Source organism: Medicago sativa, chromosome 6, assembly GCF_051527215.1.
Source record: "Medicago sativa cultivar Bolivia chromosome 6, Bolivia_mono, whole genome shotgun sequence".
Taxonomy (NCBI): Eukaryota; Viridiplantae; Streptophyta; class Magnoliopsida; order Fabales; family Fabaceae; genus Medicago; species Medicago sativa.
This window is the reverse complement of record NC_140754.1, coordinates 44,481,863-44,500,139: the sequence shown is the minus strand read 5'-3', so window position 1 is coordinate 44,500,139 and position 18,277 is coordinate 44,481,863. Positions and strand designations below refer to the sequence as shown.

The 18,277-nt window shown below is 32.6% G+C and overlaps 1 long non-coding RNA gene across 2 annotated transcripts; it reads right to left on the bottom strand.

Annotated features, from left to right (window-relative positions):
• Window positions 1-10,333: 10,333 nt before the first annotated feature.
• On the bottom strand, window positions 10,334-15,061 carry LOC146915401 (uncharacterized). 2 transcript variants are annotated; one of them, XR_015013329.1, is made up of 5 exons: window positions 14,741-15,061; window positions 11,576-11,687; window positions 11,295-11,468; window positions 10,647-10,800; window positions 10,334-10,590 (listed from the first exon to the last, which is right to left on the bottom strand). It is a non-coding gene; the product is annotated as an uncharacterized LOC146915401 (long non-coding RNA). The 2 variants fall into 2 exon arrangements; XR_015013328.1 differs by lacking the exon at window positions 10,334-10,590 and having other exon boundaries at window positions 10,601-10,800.
• Between the last annotated feature and the right edge of the window lie 3,216 nt (window positions 15,062-18,277).

Here is an 18,277-nt window from a genome sequence, read left to right as displayed (position 1 = left end):
ACGAAGATGAAGTGAACTATTGAAGTGAAGTTCTACTCAATTTACAGTGTACATTGACCATAAAACGGATGCCTTTTACTCAAGAATCAATATCATGGAAAGCCAATGTAGACCGGATATGACATTTATTATTCAAGATTTTATTTGATTTTTTCTTTAATTAATTATTACAGAGTGATTTTGATTGGTTGATAGTGTAAAGTTTCTTTACACTGTTAGAATATTATAATTATGCTCATAAAAAAATTGCATATAACACACAACGAATATGTAATAAAAAATTTCACAGCCAAAGTGAATGTAACTGCATATATCACAAATATTTAGTGCAGGTAGAAGCTCACATTAGACACTACATGCATCCGTCCCTGATTGGCAGTATAGTTGCTGCATAAATGCATGGTGCCGAGAATACGAACACTTTTAGCTCATGATGAGCAATGAAAAACACAACAATAAGATTCAAATCTAACGGCATTACAACCAAAAATGTAAGTAAAGATTATAAACCAAAGTGTACATCAAGAAAAATTAGCAACTTCAAATGACTAGATCTTGGTGATGCAATTCCTCTCGATAGTCTTCACTGGTAAGAATGTCGGAAATGGGGTTTGGACATATTGAGAACTCCAAAGTTCCTTTTTTATCCATTGTGCCTCCTTGTCATCATAGTATGGGTTACACTTTGTCTCTCTTTCTCACACAATCGGAAGAAATCCCTCCTTCCACGCAGCACCTTCCCAATTCTTTTCATGATCACTTTCCCAATTCTTTTCACTGCCAAGTTCATTTTCCTCACCCTCTTCCGAACTGTAAACTGTCTTTTTTCTTTTTCTACCAGCACTCTTCTTCTCTTTCATGGCGTTTTCCTCACCCTCTTGTGCAACATTGTTTTCATCAGAATCCTTAGCTGTCAAGTCATCAGCTTCAGCGGAACCTTCATCGTCTGACGACAACAACACCGTTTTGGGGCCAACATCCATATCTTGTTTTTCTCGACCAGTAACAGATTCTTCAGTTGTTGCAGCCACGTCAACTCCTTCACTTTCGTTCAACAGCGTTTATTCAGCGCTAACATCGATAGCTTGTGCCACATCATCACCCTCCGACGATACCGTTTGGGCACCAACATTCAAAGTAGTTTGTGTTTCTCGGTCATCCTCTGGGTACGGGACGGTGAGTGTGACTTTGATTTTCACTATATATGTGACTATGTTGTTCTCTTCTCCCGCCATAGAAATTTGAAATGCAAGGGAATCTTAACTATCTATGCTGCACTGCACACACCGAGATATTAGAACCCTATTTGGTAATCAAATTTTTCTAAAAACTTGTTATTTTTTCTTTAAAGCAATTTTATAAAAAACTTTCAAGTACTATAGTCATATTACTTACAATTATTCTTAGCTACCAATCAAATTAAATTTCAAGTACTATAGTTAAATGTAAAATTTAGTCACAAACTAAATAATTTTTCAGATACGAGGACAAAATTTGTTCAAGCGATACAATATTGAAAAATGTGAAACACGCCAAAATATTATAGCATATTAATGTCGATAACATAAACATTCAAATAACAAGACAAAAACAACTATCCGCAAAATAACTAGCAAAAAACTCCAATGTTTCATATAAGAAAATCTAAAAATAAAATGTAATTCATAAACTCGTTTTTGATATAAGAAATTGTCATAGTCGAACATGGAATCCTCGCATTCATAAGGGAAACATGAAGAGGCCAAAATCGCAACATTTTGAAACTTATTAGGAGGCAAAAAGTGCAATTTAGCCAATCCTATAACATAAGTTTTGCTATACTCTATGGCAGAACTTACGAAACCAGCTTATGACAATTTTCATGAGTTGTTTTCAACTTATATTCATAAGTTCTTAGTTCTTCAATATAACTTATAAAAACAACTTATAGCAATTAGAAAAACAATTTAACCTTATTTTCTCTTTTCCTATAAAAATAACTCATGCAAGTTTATACATAAGTGCTTATTACGATAAGTGCTTGTGTTATAAGCTGCAAATAAGTTTTTTTTTTTTTTTTTTATCTAAGCAGTCACTTAATCCAGATCTACTTAACCAAAACAACAACATCAAAATCATAAACAACAACATCAAAATCATAAACAACAACATCAAAATTATAATCAAAAGTCATAACTACACACATGACAAGGAAGAAATCCGTTGAAAAACGCAATAAATCTAAGTAGTAAAATCTATATCGAAGAAGATTACAAACGAAATTAAAAAATTAAAAACCAAATCTGGTATGAGATGTAACCTGACAAGGAATGGCGAATAAGAGAGGAAAATTTTGTGGAATGGATGAAAAATCAACGAGCCGAAGAAGAAGAAGAGCATCAAGCCCTAGATCGCCATTTTCGCCATTTTTGGAGCTCTAGTTCACGTGCTCTGTGTTTATTCCAAAATGAGACAAAAAAAAAATTAACTCTAGGTTTTAATATATGAGAATGCCTTCGAAGTTGTAACATATTTACTTAATTAAAGTTGGGTTAATAGGGCCTTACCCCCTTGTAATATAGGCCATTTTCCGGTTAGACACCTTGTAAAAAAAAATTGATTTACCCCCTGTAATTTATTTTTTTATTTACCCCCTTTATAGGTCATAAAAATACGAAAATTTCTGCAAAAAAAAAAAAATGGTTTGACTTACTTTTCTTACACTATGAGTTTCTCATGCGCTTTATTCAAATTATATAATCTGAATTATTTTAGCGTCTTTTGGTGGTTTTTATGGAGTCTTTACGTCGTTCAGATTCTATAATCGGAACTACATAGGGCGCTGATGTGTGGATTAGGCAAGTGTACCAAATCGTTTACCATGTAATAAAGTGATAAGTAGAGTATCGTATCCACATGATTGTCGTTTCGTCAAAAAAAATCGCGTTACTTATTTCTAGTTGACAATAAAATAAAAGAGTTAAAGGTTAGAGATTTGCAATTCTTATATGTTTGCAACAGAGCAACTTACCTGTTTTGGTTGCTGAAAAGTAAGTAGCGGTTGGGATTCTTCGAATCCCCCCTATTTATTATGTTGGATATTCAATAACAGTAATGTTGCGTTTATTTATCTTAGGTAGACTACACAAGTGATGAGGTCGTCATGATGTTACTAACCTAATCGGTTATCAAGCTGCACCTGCTGATCACACGGTGATCCCTACGTTTAGGGTCTATACTATCTCAGTTGACTAGGTATATCCCTCAAATGTTTGGTAGCACCTGCTGGTCACACGGTGATCCTTACGTGTGGGGTCTTACCACCTCGAAGGTAATTGAAAGAATAGACTTAAATTGGCTTTCGAAGATATCCAAAGGCAATGAAGGCCAGTGTTCTAGTAGGTCTACCCATCTATGAATCTTATGACACTCATAGTGCACGTACACACTCTCTCTCGCTACCCCTCCCTCTCTCACAAGGCTATTATATGGTGCAGCCAATCAAAAACCAGTAGAAAGTGGGCGATGAAGCGGTTTTAATTTTTGGGTAATAAAGGAGGGGCTGGACTTGCGTAACATTATGGCGGGCTATGTCACATGACATAGTCAATCTGTGTGTGCCATGTGGATCTTGTCCACTTAGCCTTTTAAATCGGTTAATTAAAAAAGCGATTTTAAAAGACTTTTGTCTTTTTTGAAAAAATAAAATTTTTATTTTTATTTTTAGTTTCATTTTTATCCCCTAGGATTGTATTACTGGCTCTGATACCAGGTTGATGGCAGAATCGCCACGAACTTGATTTAACATTTGTTCGATTTTATTTAAACATTGAAATGGTTTTAAGAGTGTTTTAGCTCTTTCTCTTTGTATGATTGTAAGATTTTCTAAATCTTCTATTTCTTTTAGGAAATCATCAATATATTCTATATGATAATTTACTAAATCTTGAGCATGAAAAAGAATTTGTTTTAACACAATTCTTTCATTATAAAAGTTTATTTCAAAAATTATATTTTCTAATCTCTTTTTAAAGAGTTCTACCTCTGTTTTAAGATTTAATCCGGGCATTGTTAATTAGACATGGAGTTTTCCAAATCTTTAGCTTCTTTTAAGAGTAATTTGATCTGTGTTATAGCTTGGAAAGGCTCTAAAAGAATTTTCGCTCTTGTTTTTTGAGTCTCGGTGAGATTATTTTCTTGAATTTCTTCTAATAAATTTTCAATTAAATCTATATGAGCTATTGTTACAACTTGGGCATTATAACAAATTTGTTTGAATATTATTAAATCATAATACCATTCAATGTCACTGACTATGGTTTTTAGTCTTTCTTTCAAAACCTCTAATTCTGTTTTAATTGTTAACCCAGGCATTATGTGTTGGGAACATAATTATTTGAAGATCCTTCTTCAATCCTTTTCAAAATATTTTCTAAATGAATTAATTTTTGAGCAGGCCATAGTAGAGTTTCTGCTCTTTCTCTTTGTTGGGCAGAAATATTTTCTGTTTCTTCTAATTCTTCAATCATTTCTTCCACATATGGAATATGTAGATTTATTAAGTCACGGACTCCCCAAAGAGTATTTTTCATTTCTATTCTTAGAAATTTTTTTTCTATTTTGTCCACAAATTTTTTTAGTTTTATTTTAAATAAGGTTAACTCGCCTTTTATTGTTATTCCTGACATTATAATTTTTTATTAATTTTCAAAAGTTCAGTTTTTATTTCTGATAAATTTTTATCAAACTTTTTAATGTCCAATGAAGTTCTCGGTGGTAGGAACCTTGGTTCACTAGTACCTTCCTCTTGCTCTAAGAGAGGTGTTCTTTCTATTGTCATGATAGATCTTTTTAGTGGTTTTAGAATCGGTGATTCTAGTTTTACTAATGGTGCAAATAGTTCATCTATTTGTATCTTTTCTCTCCCACTAAATTCTACACTATAATGAGAGTTACTTAGTGCATAATTCATCTTATAACTTATACTAAAAGGATGATTTCCTGGTCTCATAAGATCTTGATCTTTGAGTTTATAATGAATTACTAAAGACCTGTTCAGATCTATATCATTTAGGCTTAAGCCTATCTGTAAATTTATATCGAATTTTATTTTTCCACCTTTTAGATTTCCTTCACCTTTGGTTATTAGTGAATGTTTTTTATTCATCCTAGCATCTTCTATAAGAAGTTCTAGTTCTGAGTTTATTCCTTTCATAAAAGTGTTTTTTATGATTATTTGGATAGTTGATATATGAATATATCCTATCTTCTGTCTTTTTTCTAACGATAAGTGTTTTAATCTTTCGTTTATTTGTTCCTCATCAATCATAGATATTATAACAGATCCATCTGTTGATTCCATTGGTACTGGAACTTCTCCTACCATCATTCCATATTTTAAAATATTTTCTCTAGATAGTTTTTCTTTTATTAAAGAAAAAATACTTTTTTGTTTGAAGTTTTCTTCTGGTTTTAAGGTAAAATCTACCTTTTCTATATGATCTATTAATACATCTGCCATAAAACCAGATGAATTTTCTTTTATCATACTATATTCCATTGCAAAATACTAAGAATTGTAAATATAAAATTATACCTGACTTCTGGCTAGAATGTTTGATGATTTTGATCTTTCGATCTTCTGGATTCTGAAATAATCTTTCGATTATTGATATTGAAAACTTTAAAAATCTTTCGATTTGGTAATGACAACCTCAAATCCTGCGAAGCCCTTTCCCAACAATGTTTTTCACAAACTAAGGTACTTACTTCATTGATTTTAGTTGTAATTTACAAGTGAGCATCGAGGCTCTTATTTATAGGCAGATGAGACTCACAAGTTGGTCACATGTCTCTATCTTGCCAGCTAAAAAGAAAAACAAGCAAAACACGCAAAGGAAAAAGTAAAAGCATTATCACATAAGGTGATAAGATTTATCATCTAAATGGACCCCATCTGACTCAGATGATAAGGTTCCATTATTACAACTTTGTTCCTATGGTCATCTACATGACGCATGTTTAGGCTTTTCCTTTTGCCTTATCTTCAGGTACTGTAATTGTCGGTATTTTGTCTTCTTCTGCCGACACTTTCTTTTTTGCACACCATTTAGACATGTGCCCTTTGTATTTTGAGAAGTGTTGGCAACACTCCTGTTGGACTTCATCTGGAATTTGATAAAGAGCATTCTCAAATCTTGAGAATAGTTCTTCATAATGAAGCATTTGCTTAAGGTGTTCTTCTGAAACCTTCTTCTTCGAATCACAGACCATAAGACAGGTTTCTGTAGTGTAAAGGACCTTATAATTAATAATGGTAGAACCATATCTAATAAGGTCCATCCAATATTTTCTGAATTTGGAGGTAGATAAGTTTTATTTGAAATTCCTATTTTGATGACTGTTCTTGGTCTTACAGCCATAAAATTATTTTCTTCAAAAAACCATGGATAGGTTTGTTCAAATTGGAGATATATTTCTCTTCCTTTGGCAAGGAAATCATTAAATCTTTTTGTTGTATCGCCAATCTCTTTTGGAAGATCAGCCAACTCTTGGAATCTACGACTTTCTCCTTCTTCAAGATACACGGTCTTGAGCATTCCATAATCATAGAATTCTTTAAGCAATTCCTTGGATATTCCTGGATCTGTATTAGCTTTTACCCCATATATGGTGTTAACTGGGTAAAAACATTCAAGTGCTAGCTCTTCTTTGAAATCTGCTAGCCATCTCCATTTTCCCATGAAGTCATCAAGGGTTTTTGGCTTATTTTTTTCTTTTTGGAGGCTTATTATAGATCCTACTGAGATCTTTTTCTTTGACTCCATTTTTGATGGTTGACCAATTTCTTTAGCAATGATCATCTCTTTATAGGAAGCCTTGTAAGCTTCTTTTGCTTCTTCCATTGTTGGATAAGCTTTGTGTCTGACATTTTTGCCATTAATGCGGAGGTTGCAATTGCCCAATTACTGTAAATGCCTTTCATTGGACCATCAAAGATGACATACACTTTTTTTGCTGGTTGTAGATCGACGGCATCGCTTGGTTGGTCTGAACCATTTTTTGGCTCTTCATCTTCTTGTTCAACTTTGTCAGCCCATGACTTTTTCGTATCTTCTTCTGGCATAAAGCCTGCTGAAGATGTTGATGAAAAACTTTGTTGTTCATTCAAAGTCTTTTTTGTTGAATCTTCTTTTGTTGGAGTTTCAACATTTATGATCTTAGTTAGACTTTCGATCATTTTAATCATCTCCCCCTCTCTGAAGAGAGCTGTTTCAGCTTTTGGCTATGGATTTCAATCCGTTCATCCTTTTGCTTTAAGCTATTTTGGAGAACTTTCAGTGCTTGCTCCATTCTCTAGTTAATGTATCTGCAAAACAATTGTTTTCTGATTTTATTAGTTGGATATAAGGATAGAATTGTTGGATGCGCATTTGCCATCGAACAAGTCTTCCTTGTTTATGATCAACTTTTAAATTGTAGCGCCAAAATCCACTAGCATAAGTTGAATCAGTTCTTAATAAAAATCTTGATGGAATTAAATCCATTCTCCATTTTTCTAAAACTTTTAAACAAGAAAGAGTTTCTTTCTCATTGATATGATATCTTGTTTCAGCATCTTTAAAAGAACCTGAAACGTACTTGCATAAAACAAGATCTTTATCCTTAATTCGGATGTTATTACTTGAATAATCAAGTTTTGTATCAGTTGAAACTGATGTTATAGGATTGTTGTCGGGTTTCATCCTCAACATATCCACTGAGATTTAATCCTAGTTTTTGTTTACCATTAGGTAGAGCTCTCATAACTCCAGCCCAAGTAAACTGATTTGCATCAACATTTACAACCAAAAAATCATTTTCTGTCGGGTTGTATAGTTGTGGTAAAACTTTTAATTTTTCTTTTAGAGATTTTACAGCCTCAGTATCTTTTTGTGTCCATGACCATGACACTTTTTCAGATATCTTCTTCTATAAAATTTTTCTATCATTTGCTAAATCTTGAAGAAATCCTTCATTAGCAATATAATTTAAACATCCCAAAAATCTTTGGATCTGTTTTCTATCCGCTAATTGATCAGGAAAAAGCAAAAAAATTTCTTGAACATGCGGTGACAACTCGAGTTTTCCTCCTTCTCTTATAATAAGACCAAGGAATTCGATTTCTTGTTTTAAAAGTACTGACTTTTTTCTAGATAGAACAATTCCTCTATCTTTTATTCTGTTTAAAACAGTCATAACATCTTTAATATGTTGTTCTTTACTTCCTTTAGTAAAATTAAAATATCATCGATATATACAAAGCAAATATGATCAAGACCTTTAAGAGTATTGTCCATAAATCTTTGATATATTGACGGTGCTTGTTTTAAACCAAATGGTAAAACTTTCCATTCAAAATGTCCTTCTGGACAACTAAAAGCTGTTAATGGTTTTGTTTCTTCTGATAACCTTAACTGCCAATATCCTGATTTTGCATCTAGAGATGAAAACCAATTACATCCTCTTATTTTTTCAAAAACGTAATCTTTTCTTGGTAACTTATAAGAGTCACTTATAGTCGCCTCATTAAGTTTTTTATAATTGATCACCATTCGAGCTTTTCCTCTTTTTATCTCATTGTGTTTTCTAACATAAAAAGCTGGCGCTGAATGTGGACTAATAGAAGCACTTATTAGACCTTTTTCTAATAATTCTGCTATTTCTTTTTTAAATTCTTCCTTATCTTCAGCTGAGTAAGGGATTTTGTATAAGACCTTAACTTCCTTTTTAGGGTCTTTTAGTTTTATAACAATTAAATCCTATATTTTATTTACTATAGAATCCAATGGATTTTCAGAACAAACTTGATCTAAATGATGTCCTAGATTTTGTTCAGTTGTTAAGTAAAACTTTCTCTTATCCCACATACATCTAAGTACATTGAGATTTTCTTTTATTGCTCCTAAAATTTCATTTTTTGTTATAATGTTTGTCGTGACAAGTTCACTTTCTTCTGGGTCATTTACATTAAACCATTTTAATGTTATAGTATCAAGTTCTTGAATAAAAGGACTATATAACTTTAGAAAGTTATTTCCTATTATCAGATCTATTCCAGAATCATGTTCATAAATTGATCTTATATGAAAATATTTATCCTCAATTTTTATGAAAGTATCTTTTAAAACAAATCATATCTTATGCTTTGTTTTATCGGCAATTATTATTTCTTTTGGTTTTTTTAATTCAATCCAATCTTTGGATATGGATTTTCTTCCAAAACATAGAGTTGCACCAGTATCAATGTAACCCATGATTTTCTTTTTATTTAAGATAATTTGAATAAATGTTGAATTAGGATTCCCATTTTTTAGGATCTTCCTACTCATTCTTCAAACTCTTCTTCAGTAGTATATTCAAAAATACTACTTTCATCAGAGTCTATGTCTGATTCTATTGGTTCGAAACCTACATGCCAGATTAATTTTAAGGTTTCTTTTTTAGATTCTTTCTTCTTAGGACATTCATTTGCGTAATGTCCTTCTTCATGGCATAACCAACATGTACATGTTTTCTTGCCTTTGGGGCATGAATTCTTTTTAGGATATTTTTTCTTTCTCCTAAAATATTTTTGTTTATTAAATTTCTTAGGAAATTTCTTTTTCCTTCTATATTCTGATCGGTCAATCTTTCTAAAGACCTTTCTTTTCCTTCTTCTAGATTTTTTACAACCATAGTTACCTACTTTATCTTGTAGTTTGTCACAACAAAGGTTTATTTTTGCTTCTCTCTTAGCAATTTTATTCATACATTTCACATCGGGTGGCACCCGATGTAACTAAAGGTGAGGTTAAATGTCCACAACTTTTCACATCGGGTAATGAGCCGATGTGATAAGTTCTTTTTCACATCGGGCAGCAAATCACTGATTTGAAATATTATCAATTAAACCAAAAGCAGAGGTTTTCACATCGGCTGTCGCAGAGAAACTGTTGTGAAATATGTATATTTCACATCTGGCATCTTTCCCACCGATGTGAAATCTCTCCCTTTTAAAAAAAATATAATTCACCCAACCAATGAAAATTTATATTATTTGAACCAAATCTGCCTGAAACTATATTCTTTCATTTTATAATAAAAATATGAATATTTAGAGTACAAAACCAGAACCAAACAAACATTATAAACAAAAAACAAATAAAAGAAAGGAATAATAAAAATATAAGAAGTGAAAAGATTTAACTACTCACAAGTCCCTTGCAATAAACAAACTTATCAATGATTCATGGCTGTGTATGACCCCTTTTTAACTCCTAAAGTTATTAACCATATACTATGATTTCAGTTAAGTACAATATGCATGGAAGGTTTCAATTCACTAAGCCATGACATCTATATCTACTCAAGAATTCCCACACCTAAATTAATGTGGTGGGAGGAAGAGAATACTAAAAACCAACAAACCAATTATAAAATGAAAATTTATATATACCAAAGATGAACTTGATCTTTGTGTCTTTGAAGCTTGAACAGGTTGCGGTTTTGCCTGGGCAGCGGCTTCATGAGAATTCTCAATGTTGGACCCAATATCATATACAAAATGAAATTCTTAACATCCACTAACTACTGTAAAAAAAAAAAATTAAGCACATCAAAATAAAGGGTGGGAGGGGACAAATTACCAATCATTGCTCCTTGCTCATGAACAAGCACATCAAAATCTTTGAAGATCTCATTTACTTCACCTATCCGCTGCTGGATTTCTTGAATGCCTTGTTTTCTTTCCTCGATGATAGCCTCATTGAAGGAAATCTCATTATCTAAGGATATTACCTCCTGTTTGCAGAATGAATAATGCAGGAGTTAAGAAACTAAAACAATCAAATGGTTAAATTTGAAAAGTGAAGTTTTTCATCAAATTTAATTTCATGTGGCAGAATACTCTGCCATTGATCATGTCAACAAATTCTTCACGCCAGCCAGAAAACTTATAAGAAAAAGTGAACTATAATTCAACCATATTTATAAGAACACTTGCAAACATCACAGAAATACGAAAATAAAAAGTAGAGAGGGAGCAAGAACATTAAACATAAAAGTAATCTTCTGTTACCCTATTGCTTCTTGAATAATTTTTCAATAGTTTGAGCAGTGTCTCAGCTCCGAGACAATCACTTAATTGCAAAGTATTACTTGGTTTAAAATTTTTAGAAGATTTCCACCCTAGGTTTGATTTTTGCTGTTGTGTACTGCACTTGAAAGCGACAGTAGGGAATTCTTCTCGAAGGTAAGATGGGAAAAGGGGAGAAGAAGGTGATCAAGAAACTTACCAATTTTATTCAAAAGCAATACATGACGTTTATCAGTTCCCGCTTTCCTCACCTTTTTTTCTATGTTAACACAACGAGTACCCAAGGGATCCCGGACATTAAGGACCTCTAGTATGACATTAGAAGCTGCAATAACCTGATCCAACTCACTAGCAAAGGCCCTATCTGAACTATCTATGGAAAAAGAAACATGAAAACATGATGAATATAAGACAAGCAGTTAAGTAACGCAAAAATATTTGACCTAAACAAAATTTGCAGCAAATGTAAGATAAAAATACCTTTATTAGTCTTCGCAACAGTGGGAACACTTTCAGTATTTTCTAGAGAAGTCGTTTCAACTGAATTGGAGTTATCATCATCCACTAGCAAACCCAACTTCCTTCTACGAGCCTAAAATAAGAGTTTGACATGGTTTAAGGCTCAAATTATAAGAAAAATGAAAATCAGAATGTGTACAAAAGAATAGTATTACCATACAGGCATAACACATAACATAAATGTACCTACATCTCTGAGTAGACTGTCACATCACAAAAGAATAGCTTTTTCTTGTGTATCTATTTGTTATAATTATAATTCAAGTTATTATCTATAACTATAAATCCAATAGTTCTAGTTAATTAATCAAATATCTTCACATATTTTTGTATAAAAATCATACATACGTGACTATATTACTCTTTATTAAAGAGAACAAATGATCATTTTAAGAGTGTCTCCGAAGTAACCTGAGCTTAGTTCCTAGAGATTACAAGTTTTATCAGGACAACAAGTTTTGGAAAGAAAACCAAGTGGAGCATGACACACACAATATAGCCTCTTTGGATTGACTTATCTAGTGACATCAGCATTTGTAAAACTATTTGGGCAAGCTTATTTTTTATTTTTTGAAGGAAATAGATTTTAAAGAAAAATATATTTTCGAAAATAGATTTTAGCTTTAAAGAAAATCTGAAGCTATTTATTTGTGTTTGTTTACTATCCAAAAAAAATCATTTTTTCGAAAAAAATGATGTTTAATTAGTTCATGTCTTACCTCCTTATGTTTGAAAAAAAATAGATTTTGAGAAAAGCTAATCCTAATAGCTTTTCATTTTAAAGTCAAAATAGATTTTTTTGATAAAATGATTTTTCTAAAAATCCTAAACAAACACTTAAAAATGAGAAAAGTGGTTTTTTTCTTCTAAAAAAAGCTAAAACAAATGGAGCCAATAACATATATGTGAATAATTGAGTTCAAACACAATTAAAAATGAATAATTGATAATGGTGCAACATATATTTACACTAGTTAGAGATATGCTGTATGTATTAGAGATATAAAAGATTAGTTGCAAATTATTTTCACTACTGTTGGTAAAATCTCTCACTCTTTTTATATACTAGTCCTTTTCATCTCTTTATGTTTAGAACTTTGAAGTAAAAGTGTTATTCTCTATAACTTGGAAGGATGATATTAATGAAGAGTGCTTCCACATGTATTTCATTCATTAGTCTTAAGTGGTAGTGGTAATTCATAATCGCCATTATGAATTGCTAATTTGATTTAAGTGGCTATTATCCAATTGACTCAAATATTTATTGGTGACTAGTGTTCCAACATTTACTAATAACAGATATAAATTATTGCGTCTTAACATCTCATTTGAACCACTCTTGTTGTTTTACTTTTTTTTTAATAGGCAAAAGAAATTTATTCAATAAAAATACCCAAGCAAAAGAAATGCTAAAGGTATACGTAGCAAAGATACAAATGGCCAAAGTATTGAAAAGAAGAAAAAACAAAACACCAAGCCAATAACACCTCGAAATATAAAGCTATACCAGATCAGATGCTAAACTACTAGGTAAATTCACTTTTTTGAATGATAAAAAATCAGCAACCGATAGAACTATACTATACCAGAACAAAATAAGAGACATTAGATTGAATATTATGATACTATCAGACCATGCTAAACTACTAGCCACTCTTGTTGTTTTACTTGTATTGAAGTCATTAGATTGAATACTATTCTACTATCAGACCATGCTTTTCTAGAGCACCTCTTTAGTAATCCCATCAAATGTGCAACAAATATTTACACTAGTTAGAGATATGCTTGTGTGTATTAGAGATATAAAAGATTAGTTGCAGATTATTTTCACTAGTTAGAAATTGGTTTATCTTATTAGTTATATACTGTGTCGATAACAGAAATCACAAGATTGAAACAAAACACTATGTAAGAACCCAATACTGTTGATGCTCTTGACTTAAAACCAAGTCATCTTACACTAAAATTTAGCAGAAAACAAACAACCAATTTAACTTATTTCATACACGTTTTTTTTCAAACGACTAATATTATTCAATTTAACAACCCCTCATACAAACTGAAGGAACCGGAAAACAACACAACAGAGAGGCACAAGGAACCTAGGCAACCTAGCAAAAACAAAGAACAAGGCAGGGAGCAAAGACGTCCAGCCAAAACCACCTAAAAAACAAGACAACAAACCAGCTCCCAAAAGCAAAAACAGACCCCTTGCTGCAGAGAAAAAAACACAGCCACTAGCCTACCAAAAGTGAGACTGCTAAACCTCCCGCACGACTATTAAACCTGTGCCAACAGTAGCTGAGGCAAAACCACATAAAACCAAAAACCGCAAAACATCAGCAGAAGCAAAGTTGCGCCCAGCTGACAACAGATAAAACAAACACACACTCTTCCCCATCCGCACATCACCACCGAAAAGTCAATGGGACAATATAATACCCACATTACAACTTAGATAAATTATGTCATAAAGGAGCAAACATGCATAGCAACCATATAGCCACTAAATATGAAAAGATGTGTGAAATTTAGCCTCTAAATATGCACTGATTAATAATATTAAAATGAGTCTGATGTGATTGACAGGTTCATCAAATGTACGCATTTAATTGTGTTAAAATAACAATATAGAAGGGTTTGTTGATCAATTCTTGAAAGCTTTTCATGAATTTTGTAAAGTTTGGCATTATTTTCAAGAATAATTGATGTACTTCAAGCTTATTATCACACTCAATTTCAGCAGACTGTACACTAGGATAATTATATTATGACTGTACACTATGCACAAACCACTTTCAGCTCAACATTACCACAAACACCTCATGTTCACAAATCAGAACCCAAAACCCCAACACACAATATTAATAAAAAGCATCCAGTTTTTAATGAATCAAAGAGAACCCATGAGGCAAATCAAATCCAAAATGATATACCAACACAAACACACATAAGGCAGAAGCACATAACAAGAGAACCCATGAGGCAAATCAAATACACAGAAGCACATAACTAGAGAACCCACAAGGAAAATCAAATCTAAAGTGAATTTTTCGATAGGAATGGAAGAAAAATGAAAGAGGAAAACAAGAAGGAATAAAAAATTGACGAAGATGAATTTAATACCTAGTAGAAGTGGCGGTGACGAAGGGAATTCCGATAACAGTAACGGCGGCGTGAGACACATAGAAGGAGCGGCGGTGACCGAATGTTGCAACAGTGATGAACGGAGATCGCGACGGTGATGCTTGAGATCGTGACTGGAGATCGCGACGGTGATGCAGAGATCGTAACGAGATCGCGACGGTGATGCTGGAGATCGTGACCGGAGATTGCGGCGATGATGCTGAAGATCGTGACTGGATTTCAAGGTGTGGTCTTTTGTTTGAGAAGATCTGACTGGATTTCAAGGTTAGGGTTTGTGTGAGTGGGGAAAATGAAATACGTTTTCAACGAAGATAGAAAAGAAAAATTGTTCAATCAAAAAGAAAAAAGAAAAGAAAAATTGTTAGTGTGAAGGCTTTTCCCTTCGGGCAGTGTATCACTGAAGGGAGATATGATTCACCCAATTAACGAAAATGCCACCGTGTTGGTTTTTCCTTCAGCTATTATTCCCACTGATGGGAAAACCTATTGTCAAATTCTTATTAATTTCAAAATTGCCACCGTATTCGTTTTCACAACAGGTATATGCCCCACTGATGTGAAATCTCTGATGTGGAATCCCTATTTTCTAGTAGTGAATAAAAAATCAATAATGAACCAATACAATTTAGGTGAACATCGGCATTTTGAGTCTTCAAGAGAATATCTGCCGACATGTACAAAAGCTTTGAAGCTGGTGTCGTTGTTTCTAGGGTAAAATCAGAAGTTGAAAAGCTTTATCATAAAGAAGGGAAGGAATCTGAAAGTGCTTTTGGTGACACAAATTTTCAAGTTTTGAAAAAAAATGATAGCAATTTGGTTGAACGAGCAGAGAAGATTGACACTGTTATTGGACGTGATCAAGAGATAGAAAGGTTGGTCGTGATTTTATCAAAAAGGAATAAGAACAATCCTATTCTTGTAGGAGAGCCAGGTGTTCGAAAAACTGCTTTTGAAAATGAAGGGTTGGCTAAAAGGATAGGTAGAGGTAAAAAAGATCTTGAAAATGGTAAAATAGATCTTGAAAATCTTGCTAATGCAAGGATATTTGCTTTAGATATGGGCGTAGGTGTTGGTGCTAAGAGCAGGGGAGATTTTGAAGAGAGGTTGAAGGAAGTTTTGAAAAAAGTGGAAGAAGCTGAAGGAAGGGTATCGTCAATGAAATCCATCTTGTTCTTAGTGCTGGTAGAATGATTGATGGATACTGCTAATCTTCTCAAACCAATGCTTGATCATGGTGGATATCTTAGATGCATTGGCGCAATAACAATTGAAGAAAACAGGAAGTATGTTGAAAAAGATGCAGTATTTGAGAGGATGTTTGTACTTATTGATGTGGCCTGAACCTAGTGTTTCAAATACCATTAGTATGCTTCATACAATAAAAGAGATATATGACGATCACCATGACGTTATAATTCAAGACAATGCTATTGTTGCTGCAACTCAATTGTCTAGTCGATACATAGCTGGCATGTTCTTTTGTCAATAGAGTTTAAAAGAACATACCAGCTATGTATCGACTAGACAATTGAGCTGCAACAACAATAGCATTGTCTTGAATTATAACACCATGGTGATCCTCGTATATCTCTTTTATTCCACGAAGCAAACTAATGGTATTTGAAACGTTCAGCCACATCAACCTATACAAACCTCCTCTCAAATGCAGCATCTTTTTCAACATACTTCCTGTTATCTTCAATTGTTGTAGTGTCAATGCATCTAAGATATCCACCACGATCAAGCATTGGTTTGAGAAGATTAGCAGCATCCATGGATCCTTCAATCCTACCAGCACCAAGAACAAGATGATTTCGTTGATGAAAAGAATTACCCTTCCTCCAGCTTCTTCCACTTCTTTCAAAACTTCCTTCAACCTCTCTTCAAAATCTCCCCTGCCACCAGCAACTAATGCGCTCATATCTAAAGCATATATCCTTGCATTAGCAAGATTTCCAAGATCTATTTTACCATTTTCAAGATATTTTTTACCTCTATCTATCCTACAAGAATATGATTGTTCTTGTAACGCCCCAGATTTTGCTCCAAGGCATTACGCCTAATATTATTTTCTTATTAGAAAATCACTACTATTTTTTTTTTCTTTTAAACATCAATAGTAAATTCTTGGTAAAAATCAATACAAAAATTCTTAACATAAATATCCTTCAAATTACTTTTAAAATTATGATTCGATCAAAAACCCAATTTGTCCCCGTACACACTTCAAGCAAAACTTCAAAGCATAAACATCTCTTCTTTGGTACCTAAAAATGTTGGTGTAAGGGGTCAGCTTCCAACCACAACAAATTAAAACTAAACAAGGAATTAAAATTCAGAAAATATACATACACTACCCTTCTACTAAAAATTAGATTGTTTTCATAAAACTTTAGAGTAAATTAAATAAACATAACACACACAGAAGAATTTTACCTTGCATTATTTATATGACCTTAAGCAAAAACAGAATAAAAAGGAAGTGAAACCACTGACATTAACTATCAAGGTTATTCATCAGAATTGGTAAAATAAAAACATTACTCACCACACTAAATTTTTATAGTTTGCTTACATATATAAATAAAAATAGCAAGATTAAGCTTTGATCCCTTCAGTAATATTATTTTTCTTTTCTTTTACAGCTGCGCATAATTTCTTCAAGAAGATGACTCAATCTTGATGAACTTTTATCGAATGCATGTGTATGCATGCTCCTAAAACTATGATCCAGATATAATCAACCCGCCACTAAGGCACCACACAGAATATAATTGAGACCCGCCACTAGGGCACCACAAAGATGCATATGCCATGTCATGATAATGAAAATAAATGCAATCCCCGCCATATAGGCAACCACACAGAAAGTAATGACACATTATCATGCACATGACAAAAGAATTCTTCCACAAAAGTCTTATTTCACTTCTCATTATTTTAGTTCCATAATAGTATCAAATATATGTTCAACAGCCCGAATCATATACCCTCACATAGAAAGGAAATCAAAATTTTATCCAGAGTCCATATAATAAGTTTTACCCACACATATATTTTCATGAATAATAAGCAAATTTCATTGTTCATCAACTTAATTCATCCTAACTGTGTTAGCTACAATAATCAATTAACTATACCTATACTTCCAATTTAGCTTGTTACAAATCTTTTTAACCGTATTGGAAAATATAATAAGACTTAAGCATTTTGCTCCAAGAAATATAGTCACATATATATGCTCCACGTTGAACTTACATGAATCTATTCACCGTAAAGCATTGTTCTCCAGGAAGTAATATATTCACGTATATACTAAAACAATAAGAATTTCATTAATTTATTCAAGGATTTCAGGTACTATATTATTATTTTTAAAATTAATATATTTCTCTTTTTAGCATACAAAGCATATAAATACTTTACAGACTTCTAATCCAATGTCTAATTTTGAGTTGTATAGGGAAGTGACCTTACCTTGTGTGTTTTCCGTTCTAAGCTACGATTCTAAACCAT